This window comes from Tachyglossus aculeatus, chromosome X1 (assembly GCF_015852505.1).
Source record: "Tachyglossus aculeatus isolate mTacAcu1 chromosome X1, mTacAcu1.pri, whole genome shotgun sequence".
Lineage (NCBI taxonomy): Eukaryota > Metazoa > Chordata > Mammalia > Monotremata > Tachyglossidae > Tachyglossus > Tachyglossus aculeatus.
The window spans coordinates 54,556,923-54,572,975 of record NC_052101.1 but is presented as its reverse complement, the minus strand read 5'-3'; the positions used below and the strand labels follow the sequence as shown (position 1 = coordinate 54,572,975).

Sequence of the window (16,053 nt, the reverse complement as noted above, 5' to 3'; positions counted from 1 at the left end):
CATGTTGAGTTTTAGGTGGCGGGCAGACATCCAGATGGAGATGTCCTGAAGGCAGGAGGAGATGCAAGCCTGGAGAGAGGGGGAGAGAGCAGGGGCAGATATATAGATCTGGGTATCATCAGCATAGAGATGATAGTTGAAGCCGTGGGAGCGAATGAGGTCACCAAGGGAGTGAGTGTAGATCGAGAACAGAAGGGGACCAAGCACTGAACCTTGGGGAACCCCCCCAGTAAGGGGATGGGAGGGGGAGGAGGAGCCTGCAAAAGAGACTGAGAACGAACGACCGGAAAGATAAGAGGAGAACCAGGAGAGGACGGAGTCTGTGAAGCCAAGGTCAGATAGTGTGTTGAGGAGAAGGGGGTGGTCCACAGTGTCGAAGGCAGCTGAGAGGTCGAGAAGGATTAGGATAGAGTATGAGCCGTTGGATTTGGCAAGCAGGAGGTCATTGGTGACCTTTGAGAGGGCAGTTTCCGTGAAATGTAGGGGACGGAAGCCAGACTGGAGGGGGTCGAGGAGAGAGTAGGTGTTGAGGAACTCGAGGCAGCGCGTGTAGAGTTTGGAAAGGAGTTTCCAAGGAGTTTGGAAAGGAATGGTAGGAGGGATATGGGGCGATAACTAGAAGGTGAGGTGGGGTCAAGAGAGGGTTTTTTTAGGATGGGAGAGACATGGGCATGTTTGAAGACAGAGGGGAAGGAACCAGTGGAGAGTGAGCGGTTGAAGATGGAGGTTAAGGAGGGGAGAAGGGATGGAGCGAAAGATTTCATGAGATGAGAGGGAATGGGGTCAGAAGCACAGGTGGCGGGAGTAGCACTTGAGAGGAGGGAGGAGAGCTCCTCTGAGGATACTGCTGGGAAGGATGGGAGAGTAGCAGAGACTGTTGAGAGCCGGGGGGTTGGAGAAGTGGCGGGGAGTGACTTTGGGGAGGTCGGACCTGATGGATTTAATTTTGTTAATGAAGTAGGAGGCCAGATCATTGGGGGTGAGGGAAGGAGGAGGGGGAGGAACCGGGGGCCTGAGAAGGGAGTTAAATGTACGGAAGAGCTGGCGGGGATGATGGGCATGGGTGTCAATAAGGGAGGAGAAATAGTTTTGTCTGGCAGAGGAGAGGGCTGAGTTAAGGCAGGAAAGGATAAACTTGAAGTGAACGAGGTTGGCATGGTGTTTAGACTTTCGCCAGCAGCGTTCGGCAGCTCGAGCATAAGAGCGAAGGAGGCGGACAGTGGCAGTGATCCAGGGCTGTGGGTTAGTGGTACGAGAGCGATGAAGGGAAAGGGGAGCGAGTGAGTCTAGCTGAGTAGAAAGGGTAGAGTTGAGAGCAGTAATCTGATCGTCAAGACTGGGTAGAGAGGAAAGCGAGGCGAGGTGGGGTGTGAGGCGCTCGGAAAGATGGATGGGGTCAAGAGAGCGGAGATCTCTGTGAGGGAGTAATATGGATTTACAGGGGAAAGGAGTGTGAGTGAGGAGGCAGGTGAGAAGATTATGATCAGAGAGAGGGATTTCAGAGTTGGTGAGGGTGGACACAGTGCAGCGATAGGAGATGATGACGTCGAGAGTATGACCAAGTTACCAAGCAAACTCTATGGATACACTACCAGAACAACTGCAGATGGAGGTGGGATGTCCTGGGAGAGATGTGCCCATGGTGTTGCTACGGGTCGGAGACGACTCGGCAGCATAAGACAAATATGGGTAAATAAATACCTGCTTACCTCAGTCTTAATTATATGCAAAATTAAAATTGAATGCTCCAAAGTTAGCTTGAGTATTTTTTTCCATTTTTCTCAAAATTGGCATTTAGAGACTCTCCTCTGTGGTACAAACAAAATATTTTGTACATCTTTTATAAGGCATAAGGAATTTAGTAATCACCAAAGCACAGGGCCAACTAGAACCCAGCAGTCATGGCTGGCTGCTTGCTTGTTAATTCTAAAACAGTAATTTTAATTGAGAATCTATCTTAGGAACAAGACAGACACATTATTCCACTTGAAAGAAGGAGACAAGGCAGAAAGCTGAAAATAACGAAGCAAATTGCAACCAAACATAACATTTTCAAAAATGAAAGAGAATTTCAGCTTCTTGGCCTGCATGGACTTGAATAATGTAAGGTCACCCTGCTTATCACCAGACAGTGATATTTATTGAGCATGTACTGCGTGCAGAGCACCGTACTAAGTTCTTGGGAGAGTTTAATAGAATAGACTTGGTAGACGTGTTCCCTGCCCACATAAGCTTAAGAAGCAGCATGGCTCAGTGGAAAGAGCATGGGCTTTGGAGTCAGAGGTTATGGGTTCAAATGTCAGCTGTGTGACTTTGGGCAAGTCACTTAACTTCTCTGGGCCTCAGTTACCTCATCTGTAAAATGGGGATTAAGATTGTGAGCCCCCTGTGGGACAACCTGATCACCTTGTAACCACCCTAGCACTTAGAACAGTGCTTTGCACATAGTAAGCGCTTAATAAATGCCATTATTATTATAAGCTTACAGTCTAGAGAGGGTAGATATACATTAAAATGAATTAGGGATATGTTCAGAGATGCCGTGGGGCTGAGGATGGGGTGACTATCAGGTGCTTAAAGAGCACGGATCCAAGTACACGGGCTGCACAGAAGGGAGAGGGAGTAGGGGAAATGAGGGATTAGTTGGAGAAGTCTCCTTGGAGATGTGATTTTTAGGAGAATTTTGTTGGTGGGAGAATGGTGGTTTGTCAGATATGAAGGGGGAGGGAGTTCCAGGCCAGAGGAAGGATGTGGGTAAAGGGGCGATGGTGAGATAGATGAGATTGAAGTACAGTCAGTAGAGTGGCATTAGAAGAGCGAGGTGTGTGGGCTGGGATAGAGTAGGAAATCAGTGAGGTATGGTAGGAGGGGGCAAGCACATGGAACACCTGGAAGCCGACGGTAAGGAGTTCATTTGACGCGGGAGCAGATGGGCAACCACTGGCAGTTTTTGAGGAGTGGGGAGGCGTGGACTGAGCGTATTTTTAGAAAGATGATCCAGGCAGCAGAATGAAATATGGACTGGAGTAGGGAGAAACTGAGGAAGGGATGACAGCGAGGAGATTGCTGTGGTAGTTGAGGTGGGATTCAGCGCTTAGAAGAGTGCTTGGCACATGGAAAGCGCTTAACAAATACCATTATAATTATAAGTTCTTGAACCTGAATGGTAGCAGTTTGGTTGGAGGGGAAAGAGCAGAGAGAGATGTTATGAAGATAGAACCAACAGGATTCGGTGACATTGAATATGTGAGTTGAATGAGAGAGATGAGCCAAGGATAATGCCAAGTTTATGGGCTTGCGAGACAGGGAGGGGTATTGTCTACAGTGATGGGATAGTTGTAGGGAGGAGAGGGTTTAGGTGGGTAGATGAGGAGTTCTGTTTTGGACATGGTAAGTTTGAGGCGTAAGCGGGACATCCGAGTAGAGATATCTGCAAGGCAGGAAGAAACGTGACACTACAGAGTAGGAGAGAGGTCAAGGCTGAAGAGGAAGATTTGGGAATTCATTCATTTATTCAATCAGATTTATTGAGTGCTTACTGTGTGCAGAGCACTGTGCTAAGCGCTTGGAAAGTACAATTCAGCAACAGAGACAATCCCTGCCCACAACAGGCTCGCAGTCTAAAAGGGAATCATCCACATAGGAGAAGCAGTGTGGCTTAGTGGAAAGAGTATGGATTTAGCAGTTAGAGGTCATGGGTTCTAATCCCAACTCCGCCACTTGTCTGCTGTGTGACTTTGGGCAAGTCACTTAACTTCTCTGGGCCTCAGCTACCTCATCTGTAAAATGGGGATTAAGACTGTTAGCCCCATGTGGGACAATCTGATTACCTTGTATTCCCCCCAGCACTTAGAACAGTGTTTGGCACATAGTAAGCACTTAAATGCCATTATTATTATTATTATTGAGATGGCATTTGAAACCGTGGGAGCGAATGGGTTCTCTAAGGGAGTAGGTGTAAGATGGAGGATGGAGGGGAACCCAGAACTGAGCCCTGAGGGGACTCTCACAGTTAGGGTGGGGAGAGGCAAAGGAAGAAGCTCTGAGAACATGGTCTTGCTTTTTTCAGCTCTTCCTTATGGCTAGAAAGCCATAATCCACAAAATGAAAATCTGAAGCAATATAAAAGTAAGTTCATGACTGGAGAATCATAATTCTGTATATTAATGCAACTTGTGCCTTGTTCTGGTTAACAAAAGTGTGACAATGCTACCTAAGCAAGTTAAAGAATTGCAGTAAGGCTAAGAGTGCTGGAAATAAATGAAGAGATGACAAAAATCATAGTAATAATAATGATTATGGCATTCGTTAAGTGCTTACTATGCGCCAGGTACTTTTCTAAGCACTGGGGTAGATACAAGCTATTTGAGTTGGATACAGTCCCTGTCCCACATAGGGCTCACAGTCTTAATCCCCATTTTTACAGATAGGGAACTGAGGCACAGAGAAGTAAAGTGACTTGCCCAAGGTCACACAGCAGACAAGTGAAAAAACCCCTCAGCTCCCTCTCCCTTCCATGTCACCTAGACTCCCCTTTGCTCTTCCCCACAACACTTACGTATATCTGTATATATCTATAATTCTATTTATATTGATGCCTGTTTACTTGTTTTGATGTGTATATATTTATAATTCTATTTATTTATATTGATGCCTGTTTACTTGTTTCGATGTCTGTCTCCCCACTCTGCTCTAGACTGTAAGCCCGGTGTGGGCAGGGATTGTCTCTATTGCTGAATTGTGCTTTCCAAGCGCTTCGTACAGTGCTCTGCACACAGTAAGCACTCAATGCGATTGAATGACTGAATGAATGAACCAGGATTAGAACCCAGGTCCTTCTGACTCCCAGGCCCACATTCTATTCACTAAGCCACGCTGCTTCTCTGCTAGCCCTTCCCAAAAGTCCATCTGACTCCATGCTTCATTTTGATGGTGGTGGTAATAGGGAATGTGCCTACCAATTCCATTGGTATTATATTCTCCCAAGTGCTTAGTACAGTGCTCTGTACCCAGTAAGCGCTCAATGAATATCACTGACTGACTGACTGATGGATGGTGGGTGATGCGGGCAGAAGTTGGAGAATGCACACTGAAGGTTTCTGATCAAAGAATCACCTAGGTGTCTCAGCAGGTAGAAAGTCTTGGGCGGGAGTCCTCAAAGTAACTGGCTAAGGAAGGTGGCGAACACTGCAACAGTCTCCAAGGGGGCTACTTAGGCAGCGACCGCAGCAACTGACTGCTGGCTCTACTGTGCTACGGCACAGCATCGGCTGTATAATACAGCCATACTAGCCACAGCTGAGCATTGAATGTAAAATTCCTGCCTTCATTTGTCAACGTCCTGCATCTCTGTGGTGCCCAACACAGTTGGTAAAGACTCCAGGTGCAATTTCATTCATTCAATTGTATTTATTAAGCACTTACTGTGTACAGAGCACTGTACTAAGCACTCAGGAAAGTACAATACAACAATCAACAATGACATTCCCTGCCCACAACGAGCTCACAGTCTGGGGAGGGCAGACAGACATCAATACAAATAAATAAAATTACAGATATATGCCTAAGTGCTGGGGTAGATACAGTACAATCAAATCGGATATAGTTCCTGTCCCACATGGTACTCACAGTCTCAGAGGAAGGGAAAAGAGGAATTTTATGCCACATTTCCAGATGAGGAAACTGAAGCACAAAGAAGTCCAGCAAAGATAATCTGTCATTTATTATTCCTGGATAACTTGAAGGAACCCAAACAGGGATACTAAAGTTGATTTAATGTAAATCCTAATTTTTTTTTTAAATTGGTGCCTATCATTGAAAGTAATGAAAATGTTTCTTGTCTTATGCCAGCGAGTCATTTCCGACCCATAGTGACACCACGGACACATCTCTCCCAGAATGCCCCGCTGTCCATCCGCAATCGTTCTGGTAGTGGATCCAGAGAGCTTTCTTGGTAAAAATACGGAAGTGGTTTACCATTGCCGCCTTCCGCGCAGTCGACTCGAGTGTCCACCCTCGACTCTCTCCTGTGTCACTGCTCCCCAGCATGGGTGAGTTTTGACTTGTAGCAGATCGCCTTCCACTCGCCAGCCACTGCCCGGGCTAGGAATGGAATGGGCAGGCCTCTCCTTGGCTCTCCCTCCCGTAGTCGAGACTGGTAGAGTACTGGAAACTCTCCAGGTGCGACCCTGAGAGGGGAATGAAAATGTTTACAAGGGGGAAATTCATTTGTACTTTGTTTTAAAAAAAGACAATGTTGTTTAGCTTAAATTACCAAAACCTGTTCTGCATGAACTCTACATAATCATACAGATTCAATATTCAATCATTTATCAACTGCCCCTAAATAATTAAGGGATATTTGTCTTAAACAGTGTGGCCTAATAGAAACAGCACATGACAGGGAGTTTAGAGCATGGGCCTCGGCTCCCAGTTCTATGACTGGCCTACTGTATGACCTTGGGAAACTCACTTCAGTTCTCTAGGCCTCAGTTCCTCATTTGAGAAGCAGTATTGCATAGTGGATAGAGCACGGGTCTGGGAGGCAGAAGGTTCTTAATCCTGGCTCCGCCACTTATCTGCTGTGTGGCCTTGGGCAAGTCACTTCACTTCTCTGTGCCTCAGTTACCTCATCTGTAAAATGGGGATTATGACTGTGAGCCCTGTGCGGGGCAGGGACTGTGTCCAACCCGATTTGCTTGTGTCTACCCCAGCGCTTAGTACAGTGCCTGGCACAGTGAGCGCTTAACAGATATCATAATTACAATGGTATGAAATGGTATGAAAAATGGGAATAAAATAGATTGCAAGCCATATACGCATCTAAGAAGCAGCATGGCATAGTGGAAAGAGGACGGGCTTGGGAGTCAGAAGTCATGGGTTCTAATCCTGACTCCGCCTTGTCAGCTATGTGACTTGGGGCAAATCTCTTCTCTGTGCCTCAGTTACCTCAATTGGAAAATGGAGATTAATGTTGAGCCCCATGTGGGACAACCTAATTACTTTGTGTCTATTCCAGCACTTAGAACAGTGCTTGGCAAACAGTAAGCAATGTTATTATTTATTATTATGTACAGGACAGGGACTGGGTTCATTCTCCTAACTCTGTATCTGCTTCAGCGCATGGCACATAGTAGGAGCTTAATAGATATCATAATGATTAAGAATTTTAACTCATTTAATAATGGCTGTAAGCATTACCGATGCCTGACCTGTGATTTTTTTTAAAAAAAAGAAAAAGGTTTAGTTCCATCTGCTCCCTTTACTGAAATATCAAAAATGTCTTTATTAACGGCTGGAATTCAGCCCTGTGAGCCCATTGTGGGCAGGAATTGTCTCTATTTGTTGCTGAATTGTACTTTAGGCAAGTCATTTCACTTCTCTGTGCCTCAATTCCCTCATCTGTAAAATGGGGATGAAGACTGTGAGCCCCATGTGGGACAACCTGATTACCTTGTATCTCCCCCAGCGCTTAGAACAGTGCTTGGCACATAGTAAGCGCTTAACAAATACCATCGTTATTATTATTATTATTATCCCCAAGCGCTTAGTAGAGTGCTCTGCACACAGTAAGCGCTCAATAAATGCGATTGAATGAATCGATTATCAACCAAGGGCGGATGAACTCGATCAGACCAGCTGAACAACTGTCACGTTTGACGATGTCCCTGATTCCGTCTTCTGTTGAGTAGGGAGTGTCTCTGTTGCTGAATTGTACTTTCCAAGCGTAGAGTAAGCGCTCAATAAATAGGAATGAATGAATGACCGCTCCCCTGAAGGCAGATTTCCGGAGGTGGCACCGGTTCCGACTCACTAAATGCATCCCACCCCGCCTGCGCGTCCCACACACACGGGCGCGCGCGCACGTCAATCAGGGACCGCCTCGCACACACACACACGCCGCTAGTTTGACTATTTAAAAGAAAAGGAGGCCCGTGCACGCCCGAACCACATGCAACCGAATGAAAAGCCCGTGCCTAACGTTCCGGTGTATACGTGTGTGTCCGTCCGTCTGTCTGTCGGTGTACGGGCCTCAGCCAATCGCGTGCTCGCCCGCCCCCCGCGGCCGAAGTGAGGCTGCCGGTGGGAAGAGGAAGAAGAACATTCACCCTCCTCCTCCCAGCGCACGGGCGGCGGCGGCGGCGGCACCGGGGTCACGAACTCTGACCTTTCAGTAGCAAAACAATAACAAACCTTCCCCCCCTCCCTCCCCTCCCCCCCCGGTCTGCCCCCAAGGCAGCCCGCCCCCCACCGCCGAGAATACCCGATTCTCCCTCTCCCTAGTCCGGCCAGTCCGCCCTCGGGACCGGGCTTCACGCCGCCGGGTCTCCCTCCCGACGCCGACACGGAACCAGCTTCGGGGTCAAATTCGAAGCCGTTTTAGCGCCAAATCCTGAGGTAATCGAGGAGGGGGGGGGTCGTTCGGAGCTCCTGGCAGAGGCCCGGTGGTGGAGTTTGGGATGAGGGGAGGGCGGTGGAGAAACGGCAGGAGACGGGGCGCTTCCCGCTCGCTGCTGAAAGATGGAGGCGCGGCGGCGGTTGAACCCGACCCTTTTACCTTTGCCACGGGGCGGGCGGACGGGGAGCGGCGGCGCCGGACGCTTTGCATAATGGGCCGGGCCGCGCCCGCTTCCCTTCCCACCCGGGGCCGGGCGAGGCGGACTGTCCACGGCCGGTGAGGCGGGAGGGGGCGAGAGTGACCGTGAAGGGGGTGGGGGAGAGAGAATGGCCGCGGCTCCGCCTCACAGTTGGCCTCCCGCCAGCACCGCCATCTTGTTCTTGACGGAGATGGCTTCTGGGTTTGTTTGTGTGTGTATTTTCCCTCTCCTCTCCTTTTCCCTTCCCTTCCCTTCCCTTCCCCTTCTCCTCCTCCTCCTCCTCCTCCTCCGACAGTCATTGGGGAAAGATGAGGCCAGCGGCGGAGCGACCGCCGATTTTCTAAAATCGGGAGGGGTGGGACGCTCGATTGTGACGGACGGGCTCATCGGCCAACCGTCGCGCCCCATTCAGGACGTCCCCGCCCCTCTCCTCTCTCGGCGCAGATGATTGGTCCGGACTGGGGGGGTCGCATGGCCCGGGCCGAGCACCTCGGGCTTGGCGCTGAATTGCGTTCGGGCTCCTGGGCCATCATTTAGCTCCCCGTGGGATAGTTTCAACGGAATTCCAGGAAGGGAAAACCAGATTCATTCATTCAGTCGTACTGAGCGCTTACTGTGTGCAGAGCACTGGACTAAACGCCTAGGAAGTACAAATGGGCACCAGATGGAGGCCCATCTTCGTTGGTCCCTACCCAACAACACAAATCTGCCCGCCCTGATAATTTGTTAGGGAAAAGAAAAAGGGCAGGGAACAGCCCCAGAAAACGAAGGTAGTCAAGGCTCAGAGGTAATGATAATCATGATAATAGCAGTGATGGTGTTTGTTAAGCGCTTACTATGTGCCAATCACTGTTCTAAACGCTGGGGGAGATACAAGGTCATCAACTTGGGTCCCACGTGGGGCTCACCGTCTTCATCCCCATTTTACACATGAGGGAACTGAGGCCCAGTGAAGTGACTTGCCCAGGAGCACACAGCAGACAAGTGGCAGAGTCGGGATTAGAACCCATGACCTCTGAGTCCCAAGCCCCGGCTCTTACCACGAAGCCACGCTGCTTCTCTCAGCGAAGGAACTATAGGGAAACTCTCATTAGTCCTCCGAATTGGTCAGCATTCAGTACAGTGCTTGGCACATAGTAAGCACTTAACAAACACCACAGTTAACATCATTATTCCAAGAAAATGGTGTTCAGCGATATAGCATTAAACAAAATGTAGTTTCTCCCTCAGGAAAACCGTAAAGCATACAGATGGATTCCCAAGAGCCCAAGCGATCAATCTATATTTTAAAAGTAGTAAAGATGCAGTCCGTGTCATTAATAGCATTTATTGAATATGTAAATGTATGCCAATAATAAATCGTTAGGAATTTAAAGAACTATTAGGACGTGTGTGTTAAAAACTTGGACTTCCCAAAAGTTTTCTGAACATTGACTTGGTACTCACCCCAGTCCAGATGTTCAAATACATCCAATTTAACTGCTGTGCTTAAGCTCTCTTTAGATGTGCTGCTTTACAACACCTAACAGCTTTAAGAGCCATCAGATTGCTGCCTGCGAGGTGCATTATCCGTAAATCCCCGTGTAGTGCTACTATGCTGAATATTTGAGATTTGCTTTGAGATCATGATGTATCGTACTGAATCTATCTGAGGGGTGACTACTCTGCAAAATATAGCAGCCGTGTGTGTCTGTGCTGTGCATTGGCCCCATGGCTACAGAAGGTATGTACCCTGCAAGGCTCGCATGGCAAAATGAGCATTGTCTTGAAGTGTTAGTGTTGTAGAGAATATTGGCATTAAAGTTCAGTAGCTCTATTGTGGAAAAGCTTGGAGCGTTATAACAGGAGATTGCTTGAAACAGCGTCTGGCCTAGGCAGGGAGATGTTTTGTTTCTGTAATGTTAGTGTTGTTGCATTTTCTGCTCAGAGGCTGAGATATGGGCAAGACGATTTCAAGTCCAATGAATTTATGACTTTAAAAAATGTACAAAAAGATTATACCTTTATTAAGATTAATGAAAACTACCATATATAGACATTTGAAACCTGATTCTTCAAAATGAAGTATGTGATTAAGTAACTCGGAGTGAGATTTTCATGAATACCTTTTGTGATGTAGTATTTCCGTTGATCTGAGATAGGGTTGGGCCACTTGTTAACTTAAAATTTTTGTCATTCAAAGTATTGTTTACATGATGATTGCCTTTATTGACACCCAATCACCTGAACCCATGTCAGCCATTGCGTCAAGGAATTTCGTTCTCAAAATAGCTCTGCTCCAGGACTTCCTCCTCTCCAAGACTATTTCTGTCCCCCATTTCTGTCCCGTCTCAACCAGGCCACCAAATGAACAAAGTTCCTCCCTAGGGCCTCATTGGATTGTGCCCTGGGCAAAAGCATTTTGGGTGCAAACCCACCTAACTCTATGATGTCACCTGGGGCCACCTAATCTCCCGATGAAGGGTTTCTCCTCTTCTTCCCTCTTCCACATCCCTTTCTCTCCCCATCTCTGTCTTTTCATCTCACCCTCTTATCCCTCGTTCCCCTAAGGATAATAGTCCTGGAAACGTTTGAAGCCGCCTTAACTGAATAGCAAGAGAACCCGAAAGCTATGTAAATTGGAAAAAAAAAAAACTTTTCAAAGGACATACTTAACCGCCCATACATTGTGGTATTTATTGACTGCCCACTCTATGCAGAGCCTTGTACTAATACACAGATGAAAATTAGATATGGTTCCTATCCCCCAAGAATGGGATGTGGGGGGCGGGGATGGGTCGGCAATGGACACAAGTAATGAAACTGTAAGCAACATAAAAAACAAGGATAAGGGCTGCAGACCACTGTGACTGAAGGGGACGTTTTATGTTCAGGCTTCAAAAAAGATTTTCTGGGGCTTATAAACACTTAAAAAATGAACCCAGGGGGTTGCTTTTCCAAGATAAGCACGCCCAACTCTATATGGCAGATTACACGCCAGTGGAGAAAAATTCAGTCACAGCGATTGAGCCGTAGTCATATCCCACTAGGTTGCTGACAAACACACCACTAGTACTCTACCACTGTGCCCTATTACGCGCACGTGTGGAATTCTCCAACAGCCGAGGCATCCCTAGCCCCTGGGGAATTGTGGGAAGAGAGCTGAGCTCTGTGAATACCCCTGATAGTCATCCAGGATGCCAGCCAGTATGGCAGCACATATAAAATTAGATTGTAAATTCCTCCAGAGCAAGGAAGTGTCTTCTACTTTTATTGAAGTCTCCCAAGTGCCTAGTTCAGTGCTCTGCACATGGTAGGAGTTCAATAAATACTGTCGAAGGTGATGAGGACAAGAACAGACCGTGTTGCCTTTCTTCATAAACCAAATCAATAAGTTAATTTTAAAAGTTTTCTGGTATTTAGAATGTAGTAGAGTGAAGCCGAATAGTCAGTTACAAGTCTGGTGGCTGTTAAGAATCATGCAGGGACCAATGTTTTTTCACCACACCGTGAAAGATAGCAACAGGGGGAATTGTTGTTACCCCAATTCCCACAATCCCAGGTAGGTTCAAAACCAACCGAAGGAAACATTCATTCACCCAGCCAGTGATGAGCATGATGGAATTTATTACCTTCTGGTGCCCTGTAGGCAGAAAATAGCAATAGTGTCAAGAGAGGTTCAGGTAAAGGCAGGGACTAATGGTCAGTAGTGGATTACTCAAAGGAAAGTGAAGGACCACCATTTTCCACATCTTCAAAGCCCTACTAAAATCACATCTCTTCCAGTTAGCCTCTCATCTCCCACCCTAGTCTGTCTACCTCCCTTCTTCATTACCTGTGCCCTCTATACCCCTACCTGTAATTTATTGTAGTGCCTATGTCATAGAAGAACCATATACACAGATAAAATCAGTAAAAATGAACAGATTCATGCATATTTTTAAATTTGGTATTTCTTAAGCACTTACTGTGTGTCTAGCACTGTTCTGGGCGCTGAGATATAAGTTAATCAGGTCAGACACAGTCCCTGTCCCACATATCCCAACTCTACCACTTGCCTAATGTGTGACCTTGGGTAAGTCACTAAACTACTCTGTGTCTCAGTTTCCTCGTCTGTAAAATGGGGATTTGATACCGATTCTCTCTCCCACTTAAACTGAGGGATATGTGTCGGACATAAACTGTGTCTGACATAAATGTCCCACATATGCGGTATAGTGGGGGAAAACTTGGCTAATTTGCAGTTGTATTTTTTCAATCAGACCAGTTCAGGGACAGGCCTGGAATATTTGGCATCAGGGACTTCCCATACAGACAGTGAATCTGTTCACCCTTCTTCCCACTACTTCCCTCTCCCCCTCGTCCCCCTCTCCATCCCCCCGTCTTACCTCCTTCCCTTCCCCACAGCACCTGTATATATGTATATATGGTTGTAGATATTTATTACTCTATTTATTTATTTATTTATTTATTTATTTTACTTGTACAGTTCTATCCTACTTATTTTATTTTGTTGGTATGTTTGGTTCTGTTCTCTGTCTCCCCCTTTTAGACTGTGAGCCCACTGTTGGGTAGGGACTGTCTCTATGTGATGCCAATTTGTACTTCCCAAGCGCTTAGTACAGTGCTCTGCACATAGTAAGCGCTCAATAAATACGATTGATTGATTGATTGATTGAGTAAACATCTTTGGGTTAAATAGCTCTTTGTCACCTCCGGTGAACACGATTCGGTAGACGATCTCTTGCATGGGATATTAGCCTGGCTAGTAAGCTGAATGGTCTTCCACTCTAAGCAAAACCCCCACCTGGAAATTTGAAGGCAACTCCTCTACCAGACCTGCTCTTGTCAACTCCTTAACAAGTTCTGATTCCACTTTGTGCCATGACGGCCACCAGGAGTGATCTAGGTCTTGAGATATATATTTTTGTGTCTTTCTCTTTCTCTTGGACACTAAAGTGGGGTTTTTTTCCACAAGTATCTAAAATACTGTCAGTTGCATGAGGCAATATGGTAACTGTGAAGTGACACAGACATGGTTTGAATCAGAAATGAGTAGTACTAGTAGTAGTGGTAGTAATATTGAGTGTGTACTGAGTGCGGGGCACAGTACTAAATGCTTGGGAGTTGCAACAGAAGGCAAAGGTGTGTTCCCTGCTCACAAGGGGCTCACACTAATAATAATAATGATGATATTTAAGTACTTGCTATGGCACGTGCCAAGCACTGTTCTAACTGCCAAGGTAGACACAAGATCACCAGGTTGGACACAATCCCTCAGTTTAAGTGGGAGAGAGAATCGGTATCAAATCCCCATTTTACAGATGAGGAAACTGAGACACAGAGTAGTTTAGTGACTTACCCAAGGTCACACAGTAGGCAAGTGGTAGAGTTGGGATTAGAACCCAGGTCCTCTGACTTCCAGTGTTTACCTGTGTCAGTTCTGATACATCTAGAACAGGCAGTTGTGTTTTTCCTAAAGTAAGTTTTCAGAAGAAAGACCCATTTTAACCAAAATAAGTTCCTGACCAGATGAGCCTTAGCACTGAACAAATGCAATAAATGGGTTTCGTGGTAGCTTTGTAAGAGGAGGCGTGCATCACAACATCTCCAGAATCCACTCTTCCCGCTCAATCAATCAATCAGTGGTGCTTATTGAGCACTTCTGTGAGCAGTGCACGATACTAAACTGCTGCCCCTCTGGTCTGGGCACTTGTCGTATCCTGACTCAACTACTGCATCAGCCTCCTCTGCTTATCTTATTGCCTCCAGCCTCTCCTCTCTCCAGTCCATATTTCACGGTGCTTCCCGGATCGTTTTTTTAAAAATGTCATTCTGCACATCTTCTCACTCCACAAAATCCTCCAGGGTTACCCATTCATATCCGCATCAAGCAGAAACTCCTGACCACTGGGAAGCAGCATGGCCTAGTGGCTAGAGCACGGGCCTGGGAGTCAGAGAGCCCGGGTTCTAATCCCAGCTCCGCCACCTGTCTGCCATGTGACCTTGGGTAAGTCGTTTCACTTCTCTGGGCCTCGGTTCCCTTGACTGTAAAATGAGGATTCGATACCTGTTCTCCCTCCCCCTTAGACTGTGAGCCCCATGTGAAACAGAGATTGTGTCTGACCAGATTTTCTTCTGTGTACCCCCAGTGTTTAGTACAGTGCTTTGCATAAAGTGAGTGCTTAAAAAGTACAGCACTAATACTACATTATTATCATTATTACTATTATTATCATTATTTAAGGCAAACTATCAGCTCTCTCCTGACTTAAACACAGTCCTCTACCATCAAGCCTCAGCTCTCAACCTAACCTACTCACTATACCTCATTCTCTTCTGTCTCGTTCAAGCTGTCCTTTCTTCTTGGAACTCCCCGCGCACACTACTTATCAATCAATCGTATTTATTGAGCACTTATTGTGCGCAGAGGACTGTACTGAGCGGCTTGGGAGGGGACAGTATAGCAGAGCCGATAGACACGTTCTGAGACAGATCACTGCCTTCCCCATCTACGGAGTCCTGAAATCTCATCTCTTCTAGGAGGCCTTCCCTGATTAATCTCCCCACCCAATTCCCCCCTCTATTGCCACTTCAAGACTTCCGCATCGCCTAAGCACTAGGCTACTCTCCCCCCACCATAACACAGGTGTACAAATCTTTAAATCCTCTCACTTTGCCCTACGTGTAATTCATTTTGTTTGTCTCCCCTGCTAGATTGTATGCTCTTGAGGGTAGGGATCAACTCTGTTGTAGGCACCCAAGCATTTAGTACAGCCCTCCACACAGAGCAAGAACTCCATAAATACCATCGGCCCATTGGTTCCGTTTGTATCGACGCAGAGAAGTTTGACAACTGGGTAGCCGACTTTTACTTCAACAGAAGTAAAATGGATGTGTTGCCCCCTCCCTGGTGATTCCACCTGGAAGTCAGGTAACACTTACTCCTCCCACATCTCCTCCAAGAGTCCCTCTCCGACTAAGCCATCATTACCTCTTCTCCCAACCCCTTCTGTGTCGCCCTTGTGCTTGGATTTGCCCCATTTATTCACCCTACCCTTGGCCCCACAGCACTTATGTTCATATCCCGCATATATTTCTAGTAATGTCTGTCTCCCCCTCTGGACTGTAAGCTCCCAGTGGGCAGGGAACATGTCTACCGCCTCTGTTGTATCACACTCTCCCAAGCGCTTAGAACAGTGTTCTGGTCACAGTAAGCGCTCAATAAATACCATCGATCGACTGATTGATTGATTCCTCCTGGCCTGTCCCGCTCTTCCTCCCCTGCCCTCTTTAAACTTCCTTTTGCTTTTTTTTAAAAACTAATCAATCATATTTATTCAGCGCCTGTGGTGTGCAGAGCACTGTACCAAGCACTCGAGTGAGTACGATACAGGAGAGTTGGTAGACACATTCCCTGCCCACAAGGAGCTTTACTTCCTCCCTTTCCCCCTAACCCTCCATATCACAGCATTTA

General features: G+C 46.9%; 1 protein-coding gene and 1 non-coding gene across 3 annotated transcripts in view; one reads left to right on the top strand and one right to left on the bottom strand.

The window, feature by feature from the left end:
• Positions 1-6,060: 6,060 nt before the first annotated feature.
• On the bottom strand, positions 6,061-6,198 carry LOC119920366. Its single transcript, XR_005448117.1, has one exon. It is a non-coding gene; the product is annotated as a small nucleolar RNA SNORA7 (small nucleolar RNA).
• Positions 6,199-8,266: 2,068 nt separating this feature from the next.
• The window catches only part of NR2C2 (nuclear receptor subfamily 2 group C member 2), a 103,974-nt gene continuing 96,187 nt past the window's right edge, over positions 8,267-16,053 (top strand). For both annotated transcript variants that reach the window (XM_038740649.1, XM_038740648.1), the window contains exon 1: positions 8,267-8,397. The gene's annotated coding sequence lies outside the window, so the exon portion shown is untranslated. The remainder of the gene's footprint in view (positions 8,398-16,053) is intronic.